The sequence below is a fragment of the Bidens hawaiensis genome, unplaced genomic scaffold (assembly GCF_021521415.1).
Source record: "Bidens hawaiensis isolate Kalapana, Puna unplaced genomic scaffold, B.hawaiensis_p1.1 tig00013297_1, whole genome shotgun sequence".
Lineage (NCBI taxonomy): Eukaryota > Viridiplantae > Streptophyta > Magnoliopsida > Asterales > Asteraceae > Bidens > Bidens hawaiensis.
The window spans coordinates 547426-557620 of NW_027492126.1; the positions used below are offsets into that span (position 1 = coordinate 547426).

A 10195-nucleotide genomic window follows, 5' to 3' on the forward strand; every position below is an offset into this window, starting at 1 on the left:
TAATTAACCAACTTATTCATCTTATAACAATGTATATTTTTATACTTTGTACTTAATTAATTTATTTTCGTTTGTTTGAATAAGATTGCGATAAGGGTACGTGGAGGTTCAACCATTTGAGAAATTCATGGCCCCGCGGAATAGGATGAGATCGGTAGCATACGAAAATATTCGGTTCAGTACCGGTATTGAAGGTAAAATCCGGGACATACTGGTACTGTACCGATCCCAAAACTCAAAACTTTGGTACCGATTCGGTACCAAATCGTTACTGATACCGAATTTGCTCATCCTTACCACAGAGTCAATGGATGTTCAACCATTCCAACAAAGTTTTCTTATGTTTTGTTCTTCCTTGTTAATACTTGTAGAAGAAACGAAGAATGTAAATTCTTGTTAATTTAACATATTTTCAAACGCTATATTCTTAGGTTTTTGTCTTCCTTCTTAATACTTGTGGAAGAAATGAAGATTATAATTAACTCCGAACAAAAGTCTTTATCAATATAAATATTCACTCTATCTATTACATACTTGTCTCTAGATAATATATAGTGATCTAGTAGTCAGGTAAGTAAAATTTTGAATACATTGTTAAAAAAATAAAAATAAAAATTATGACTTAAAGAAAATACTTGTTTGGTTATAAACTTTGAAAGCGGTTGGTCTCATCAAAGGCTGACAAGTTGAAATAGTTTAGGTGTGGAAACAAGAATATTATAGTAATAGTGATGTACAAGTTGAATATGATGAAAGGGACGATGCATGTTTCATGGCTGATTATACCGTGACAAAGAAGCATTGACTAACTTCATATAAAAATTTATGTATAACAAACAAATATTTTAATATAGTGTCAATATCAGATACATTTTATGGGGGTGATTATCGTGTGGTTAATGATTTATTCGATTTAGTTTGTTTGGTTTAGATGTTTTTTTATCTCTATCGAAAGTCGAATCGAACTGAATTCGAACATAGGATAGTTGAACCGAATTCGATTCGGGCCAGTTTCGGTTGAAACCAAATAAATTGACTTAAATCAGTTTAATCACATTCAACCAAACGGAGAATATACAAATCAAACTATTGGAGTATAATAGTATAAAACCACATATCGTAAGTATAAAGATACACCAACAGCGAGTGATTAAGAGAACACGATAGTGTTGGTCGCGGCGCTAGGGTTTCATCTATGGTATCGACAATGAGTTACTTGGATATCAGGATTTTGGTTTGAGGTTTTTTCTTAAGTGATTATGGGTAAGACATTTGACTCCGGAAAAGATTGGGCTAAATAGCTTTGTATATAAATTAATTATGTCCAGATTTTGATTGATTAATTCGGTTAAATTGAATAAATCGAACAAATCGCATTAGAAAAACAAGATCCAGGAATCGAACTGAAAATCAAATTCTGAATTCGTTCTTTAGTTATAACCTAATTGAAAATCGAATTTTGAATTGGGATTTGGTTTTTTTGGTTCACGTTTAGTTTAGTTTTCATTTTTTTTCAATACCCCTAACCTTTCATAAATAACAAACATATATTCGATTTTTATCTAATAATTCGGTTATACGTGCAAGATAACATGCTTGGTGGAGTGTTTATGCTAATGATGGATAAGCACATACCCTCTTTAAGGGGCCATGTTCGAATCTTGAAGCCCCCGAGTTTTCTATTACAGTGTATTTACTCTAGAGGCTTCTCTTGTGGAGGGTACAACATCTGTCATGTGGCAAGTGGCTGGAAATTTTCACGGGGAACGTCAAGCCAAAACTCGGATGCCAGCGTGGGCCCAATTAAGACAACATAGTCTGGCCTGAGTTAGGTGGTGAGGCTCCTCTTTAAGGAGTTGCGATCTAACTTAACTGTGAAAATTCGCCGTTAAAAGAAAGATAACAAGCTTGGCTTGTTGGTATGTTTTAGTATATCCAATAAAATTGTTGGGTCTCTTTTATTAGCAATTCCAATACTTTTTTAACTGGATAAGCATAAGACATATAGATGATTAGAAGGAATACATTTGACACATTCTTTCCAAAAACATATTATTGTATATAACATTACATCATACTATTCTGTCTAAATGCTCATGACTTCATTGTATGTACACACACATACACAATCTTCTATAGTTTGAAACATAATAAAAAACTCAAGAACCAATAACAAGAGATTTAATCCATTCATCAACTTTTATTTCATCAAAATTCAATTGCTCAATTTGTGTATCAAAATCAAACTGTTAATCTACTTGCAAAGGGGAATTTACATCTATATCTATAACTATAACCACCCCAACCTTAAAACTTGTAACCACAATGCCTAAATGCATAATTCACAACAAATTTCAACATCACAAACATGCACATCCTCATCAAGCCAAGAACGAAGTACCCGCATGATTGCGATGCAAAAGATTATGAGCGATCGCATCCCTCGCCTTCATCGCACTCATCGACCTCAACCCGATCTCAGGCACCATCTCATCATCCATAAGCTCTATCATCAGCTCGGGCTCAATCTCCTCGTTCCTCAGCTCGCATATATTATGCAAAACACAGCACGCCCCTAACACAACCGGCAAGTCTTGTAACTTAACCTCGGTCCGCCTCTGTAAACACGCCCATCTCCCTTTTAACCTTGCAAATGCATCACTTGCAACCCTTTGTATCTCACCAATCTTCTCATTAAAAGCATGTTGTGTCCATGTTAAATGAGGTTGTGTGTAGGGTACCAATACCCAATCCATCAAAGGGTACCCTGAACTACCCACAACCCATACATCTTTCATTGTCCCATTACTTGCCCTTTGATATAAAGCTGACTTTTCCAATACTTGATCATCCGGCATTGACCCGGGCCACCCGATACACACGTCGGTAAACACGCCTCGCGGGTCCACCACACCCTGAACCGTTATCGAGTACGACGTCTTCTGGTTCCGCTCCGTGTGTCTCTTATTAAAATACGCAGCCACGCTTATCTTCGGAGCGATTATCGGAATATGCGTCGTGTACATTGACCCCACCACATTCGGGATCCCCGAAGCCGAACCGAACTCCTTTTTAATCATACGAATCGACTCGTCGTCAGGCCATTGGAGGTATTTCGGCATTAGCACGTTTTTAATTGCCGAACACACCTCGAGCACGAGCTTATGACACGTCGATATCCCCAACCCGAACCGTCGAGACACGAGCCTCAACGGCTCACCCGTGGCCAACCGCCATATGCAAACCGCAACACGCTGGCGCACGGGGACCGCGTCACGCAACATCGTGTTCTCTTTCGCAACGGCCGACGAAAGCTCGTTACAAATCAATTCGAACGTGTCTTTCCCCATCCGAAACGCCTTCTTAAACTCGTGTTCCGGGAACTCCGGGCTGTTAAATTTATCCCACCAGTCGGTAGATCGGGTTTTCACCCACAATCTCCGCTGCGGTCCAGCTCCGGGGCCCGCAGCACCCTTGACTGGTCCCGGAGCTGGACCCTGATCGGCGATTGCTGTTGCTGACACAGCAGCAATCGCGGCGTCAGTAACAGCCCGGGATTTCCGTTTCCGGACGCGACTCGACTCGTCGAAATCGTCATAGAAATCCCGGGATTCGGACTGGTAATCCAACATTAGTTTGGTTCGTTTCCGATGATTATCTTCCAAATTCATTTTATCTTCGTGCTGGGCTTTGTCCCACTCAATCTTTTCATCTTTCTCTTGCTGATCGATCAAAAGAATCGAAGATAATATCTCCTTTAAATCCTTCATCTTCCCCTGTTTTTCATCAACTTCAACTGATGGATTATCAGTCATCTGGTCGAATGTGTGTTGAAGCAAACTGTAATAACACGAGTAGTCAGTTGACAATAATTCGTCTGATTTCATGTAATTGTATATAAATAATAATAACAAAAAGTCGAGATGTATGTAAGGTGTTCGATGAAATGCGTGAAAGAGATGTGAACACGAAAGAGACTGAATTTGACAACTAGGTGATATGGGTTTGGTTGATTTATACGGAAAAGAAGTGTGAACGGGTAAAGAAACACAACCCCATCTGGAATTCGTTAGTTTTAGAGGTGTGAACGCAGGGGTTGAAATACAAGGAAAAGGAAGATTCCAGGCATGTGTGTGTGTGTATGGCGGTGAGAAGACGCGGTTGGATACTTGGGATTGTGTTTGACTTCTGGTGTTTGTTTTTTTGTTTTTATTTATTATTAAAATTTTAAACTTTTTTTTTTTTTGACAAATTGTGTGTTTTTAGTGTTTTTAGTGAAAAGGAGGAATATTAATTATTAAGATAATTCAAGAAATAAAATACCGATTTATTTGGTTTGACGAAACCGAATTAAATAAAAGTAAAACCCGAGTTAGGGTAATGGTAACTTAATACGAAAACAATATCTGAATTTGAATTGCTGATGAGTAACTTGATTGGTAGAATTGAAAACCGAAGTCGAATTCGATCTGAATCAGAAGTTAATCTTTTCGAGTATAATATGAATATAATGGGATAATGGTAACTTAATACGAAAACAATATCTGAATTTGAATTACTGATGACTAACCTGACTGGTAGAATGGAAAATCGAAGTCGAATTTGGTATGAAGTAGAAACTACGCTTTTTTGAGTCTAATGCGAATACGAGGATACAATTTATAGCGACTAGTAAATTATTTAAAAATAATTAATAAAAATAGTAATTAATTGCATTCAAGCAAAAGATATATTACTTTGTTGACAAAGTGTATTGACTAATTAAATAATTTTAAGATATTGATTGATTGATTGTTAGCAAAAGAGAAATGAAACTAAATATTATGAGCACTTTGCAATATCTTTGACCATAATAAATGCTCTTAACCATGACTAAAGAAGATAAAAACAAAATTTCAAAATAAAAAAGATGAAAACATAAATAAAATTAATTAACTATATTTTTTAACAGTATTTATAGTCCCCACACTTCATTACATATATATGTACAAGAATTAATGTTAAGATTATACTTTATATAATATATGTTTTTAACTTATGAATTAATTATTTGTTGCATGATAAATTACAACAAAATGTCACAATATCCTGTGGACCATAATAAATGTCTTTAAAGAAAATGTAGTTCAAGAACCAACAATAACCATGAAAAATAAAAATGTAAACTTAATTAATTAATTAACTAATGAAGATAAAAACAAAAAATTTAAAATAAAATACAACATAAATTAAATTAAATATATTTTTACATGCTCGGGTGGTGCATTGTATCTTTGTATACGTTTATTTGGTGTATGTTTGGTGGTCGAGTCCTCGTGGCTAGCTTCTTGCTCGCTTCGTTGGATGTTGTTTGTAAATAAATTCACATTTGCTGGTAGTTTACAAATATATATATATAGGGTTTGGATCAAATACAAATAAAATTAGCATGTTAAACGTGAGAATCAAGTAGAGTAATTATATATACAAGTAGAGTAATTATGTAATTACTCTATGATAATTACTCTATGATGTAATTACATAATTACTCTACTTGTATATACAATTACTCTACTTGATTCTCACGTTTAGCATGTTAATTTCATTTATATATATATATATATATATATATATATATATTATGCATTTATGGTCCCCATCTCACACTATTTGGTGTAGTGGCAAAGGAGGTTTACTTTGAAAATGATAGTTAGATGTTCAATCCTCACTTAAAATTGTTTGTAAATAATATATTTGGTTGTTTATAATAATAATAATAATAATAATAATAATAAATTTTATGGTCCCCATACTTTTATATATATATATATATATTTATATTTATATATATATATATATTATATTTTTTTTAGGTTTTAATGTTACAATTATATTTTATATAAAACTAGGTTAACATCCCGTGTGATACACGAGTTAAATAGATAATATTTTGATTTTAATTGATTTTAACTGATTTTAATAATGAATATAAAGATTTATAAAGGAAACTCCGTTTATGAAGTTGAATAAATTATAAATTACATAATGAAAAAAAGAATCATGATGAAATTATCATAAATCTAAAAAAAATTGTTTATATATGATTGTGCATTCCTAGCCAATAACACCTAAATTATATAAGAAAAGAATATCATTAATCAAATATTTTGATTCGAAAATAGCATAAAAACAAATTTATTAACATGTTTTCCATATAAAGTCTTTCGGGATACATCACAACCCAAAAGAAACTTGGTCATATTGAAAAAAACTGTAGAGGTGTATGTGTTTATGCTAGTAACATTAACTTATATATGTTTGATTACAAGCAAAATAAAATACCAAAAAGATGATCATTGATGATTATGATAAAAAAAACAAACCAATATAATCTTAGCAAAAAGGTTACTCATGCTACACCATGAGACATATATGATTATCCATAAATGAATACATCTATTTATTTTACTTATATACTATTTACAAAAATTAATGTACGTTAATTTTGCAGATAAGTTAGTTACACAAATAAGAAATAGTATATAGATTTGTAGCACCGTTTCGTTTATGATATAAAAAAGACAAATTATTACACGGTTCATTAGTTATATCAACAAAGTAGACATGTTCTACAAATGCATCATTATCGGTTCTCAAAATTAGTCATAAGCATAACATTTACATTAAATTTATTAAGTTTGTAAAGTCTAATCAACTTTTTCATCAATTTAAAAATTACACGGGAATAAAGATCCATTGATATGAGCAGATGTAACATAATCATCAATATATATATATAAATTTGAAACTACTATATAACAAATTCAATAGTATTGTAAAAAATTTAAGACGTTAACCTAAATTATCATAAATTCAACCAAAATCAAACAGGTACACAAATCGTAAACCTTAGAGATTTATTATTGAGTTTTGAGAAATCATGAAAATATTTACTGATAAAGCGACATAATTAAGATTTGATAGATGGAATAGCTTGAGATTTTATGATTGATTTCTTGTGGCTGATATCACTTAGAGAGAAAGTCAATTACGTCAGATATGATTTAGGGAGGCACGAAAATTCATCATGTGTGTTATAAATTATATGAAATTTAATATAATTTTTTTATAACAAGGTTGGTTATGGGATACCCATTTACCAATTTTGATTATTTTTTTTTTAAGAAAAAGAGTTTTAAGATTGAAAGTAAAAACTTGCAAAATGGCACAAATATAGACATATATACTCTATGTGATTATATTTTTAATGCATGATGTATAAGTGTTTCTGGGATTCTTACAATTCTCTACTTCAAATTAGTTTTGAACTCGACACTTGTATATATAATATGATTAATTATAAAGATTACAGTTTTATTGAAATGATAAAACCGAGCAATGATTCTTTAATCTAAGTCCTTTAATTTTGTTTTTTTTTTGAATAATGATGATTATGATGATGATCACGAAAGAATAATATTAACTAATGTGAGTCATGTCCGGTGAAGATATTTCCATTTCAAAGGTCTCAAAAATTACAATAATATTACCTTACAATGCCATACAATTATTATTAGTTATCATTATTATTTAATTACTAAATAATTAATTCATAATAAGATGGTCATATTTAAAGAAAGAGTCGGTTACGAAACCATTTACCAATTTTGATTATTCTTTTATTTGAACAAAGAAAAAAAGGTTTTAGTAAAAGTTGTTAAAGAAAATATAGTTCAAATAAAAGTTGTTACACTATATTTGTTACACTATCTTAAACCCGAGACCGACCCGAACCTGACCCGAGACCGATTATCTCCAAAATTTAGGACCGAAATTAAACTAAGAATTTTAGGGTCAGTCCGGGTTCAGGTTATTTGGGGTCGGTTCTGTCGGGTTTTTCGGTCCAGACCTAAATATGCTCACCCATAGTTAAAAGTGTATCTACTATTATAATGAATAAAAATTTATTTGTGTCACTTGTCACCTAATTACACTATATTTGTGTCACTTGGCAAGCTTTTGTCACGAACCAACAATAAGCAATTAAGCATTTAAGATAAAAATATAAACTTAATTAATTTTTTTGTACGGTTAACTTTTATAAACATAAACACCGACAAAAACAAAAAGAAAAGAGGTTACATGTGTTGATCAGTTCTTCATGTATATAATAGAAAACATGGATGTTATGATAAACCTATAATTAAAACATACCTGTCACACCAGAGAGGGTGGCCACGGCTGATGAGTACGACCCAGACGACATGACAGTCAGCTTGGTCGGGTTTCCCTTTAGGATGTATGTTAGCGATGGGTATTAGGGTTCTTGAGAAACCGAATAATAGAGGGAGAGAGAGGCTCACGAATTTGATGTGAGGGTTTAGGGTTAAGTTATTTGATGTTAATTAGTCTCTCCATATTTATATACATCCAAGGAGAAACCCTTGGTTAGCAAGAAAGGGTAATTTGGTCCATTAACAATTACCTAGCTAACATAATTATAAGGTATAATTTAATTAACTTTGATCTATTATAATATAAATGATCATGTAGGCCATACATAAATATACATATCTATATATTTATTCTTACATTCTCCCACTTGGCCAAATAATCATTTATTATGAGCATTAGATTAGTCTGCAGATTTTAACACTCATTTTAGCTTTAAACTTAAACTGGAGCAGAGAAATACAGTCATTGAATTGAACATCAGCTCAAGACCCCCATTAATCATACTGCACTCCTTGTTTAAAACCTAAGTAGTTATGATCAAAATTATATAAGTAAGCCCTTCAAATATTTGATTTGTATAATAATTTGTCTATGTCATTACGCATGAAGAACATATTAAGAGACATACAAAATCAAAACTGAAGAAATGTTATTAAATAAAATGTAAATAAGTACAATATGCAATTAAATAAGGTCTTCAGTAAATCCCATATTAGCAACATGTTCTTCAAAAACATTAGGTGGGAGACCTTTAGTCATCGGATCCGCTAACATATTATGTGTACTAATATACTCAATACAAAGTTTATTTTCCTCAACTCGTTCACGCACGAACAAATACTTTGTATCAAGATATAACCAAGCTCCAGTCGAACTGTTACTGTTCGAGAAATTAACGGCAGCTGAATTATCACAATAAAGCTTCAATGGTCTAGAAATAGAATTGACTAATTTGAGTCCGGAGATCAGATTTTTAAGCAACACTCCACAGCAGGTAACATTATAAACAACTATATATTCTGCCATCATAGTGGAAGTAGTTGTTAACTGTTGCTTATGACTCCTCCATGAGATGGGCTCGCCTGCTAACATAAAGATATACCCCGAAGTGGACTTCTTGTCATCTTTGCATTTAGCAAAGTCAGAATCAGAATAACCCAACACTTCTAAATTATCACTTCTTCTATAAGTCAGTTTGTATTCTTTCGTCCTTTGAAGATATCGAAGCACCTTCTTAGCTGCTTTCCAGTGTTCAAGGCCAGGATTAGTCTGATAACGGCCTAACATTCCAGAAATATAAGCAATATCCGGGCGAGTACAAACTTGCGCATACATAAGGCTCCCGACTACTGATGCACAAGGTATCAATCTCATTTGCTCCTATTCAACCTCTGTTTTCGGACACTGGAATGCCCCGAAAACGTCTCCTTTAACTACAGAAGCTGCAGTGCATTTTGTAACGAGTAAGGACACAGTCAATGTAGGCCCTTTGAGATAATCCTAAGATTCCTCTGTGTCTGTTTCGGTGAATTTCGATGCCAATAACATAAGAAGCATCTCCAAGATCCTTCATGTCGAAGTTATGCGAGAGTAATCGCTTCGACTCATGCAACATGTCTAAACTATTACTTGCCAATAGAATATCATCTACGCAAAGGACAAGTATAGTAAACTTACTCCCACTCATTTTGAGGTAGGTGCATTGATCCACTTGATTCTTCATGACTTCATCAAACTTTAGATACCATTGACGTGATGCTTGTTTCAACCATATATTGACTTCTTGAGCTTACAGACTAGATGTTCTTGACCTTCAGGTTTAAAACCTTCAGGTTGCTTCATGTACACCTCTTCGTCTAAAGTGCCGTTCAGGAAAGAGGTTTTCACGTCCATCTGATGCAGCTCTAAATCAAAGTGAGCTACTAGGGCCATAACGATCCTTAATGAATCTTTTCGAGAGACAGGTGAAAAAGTCTCTTGA

General features: G+C 33.1%; 1 pseudogene; it reads right to left on the reverse strand.

Moving 5' to 3' along the window:
• Positions 1 to 6093: 6093 nt before the first annotated feature.
• Positions 6094 to 9588, reverse strand: LOC143543763 (secreted RxLR effector protein 161 pseudogene; annotated as a pseudogene).
• Positions 9589 to 10195: the final 607 nt, after the last annotated feature.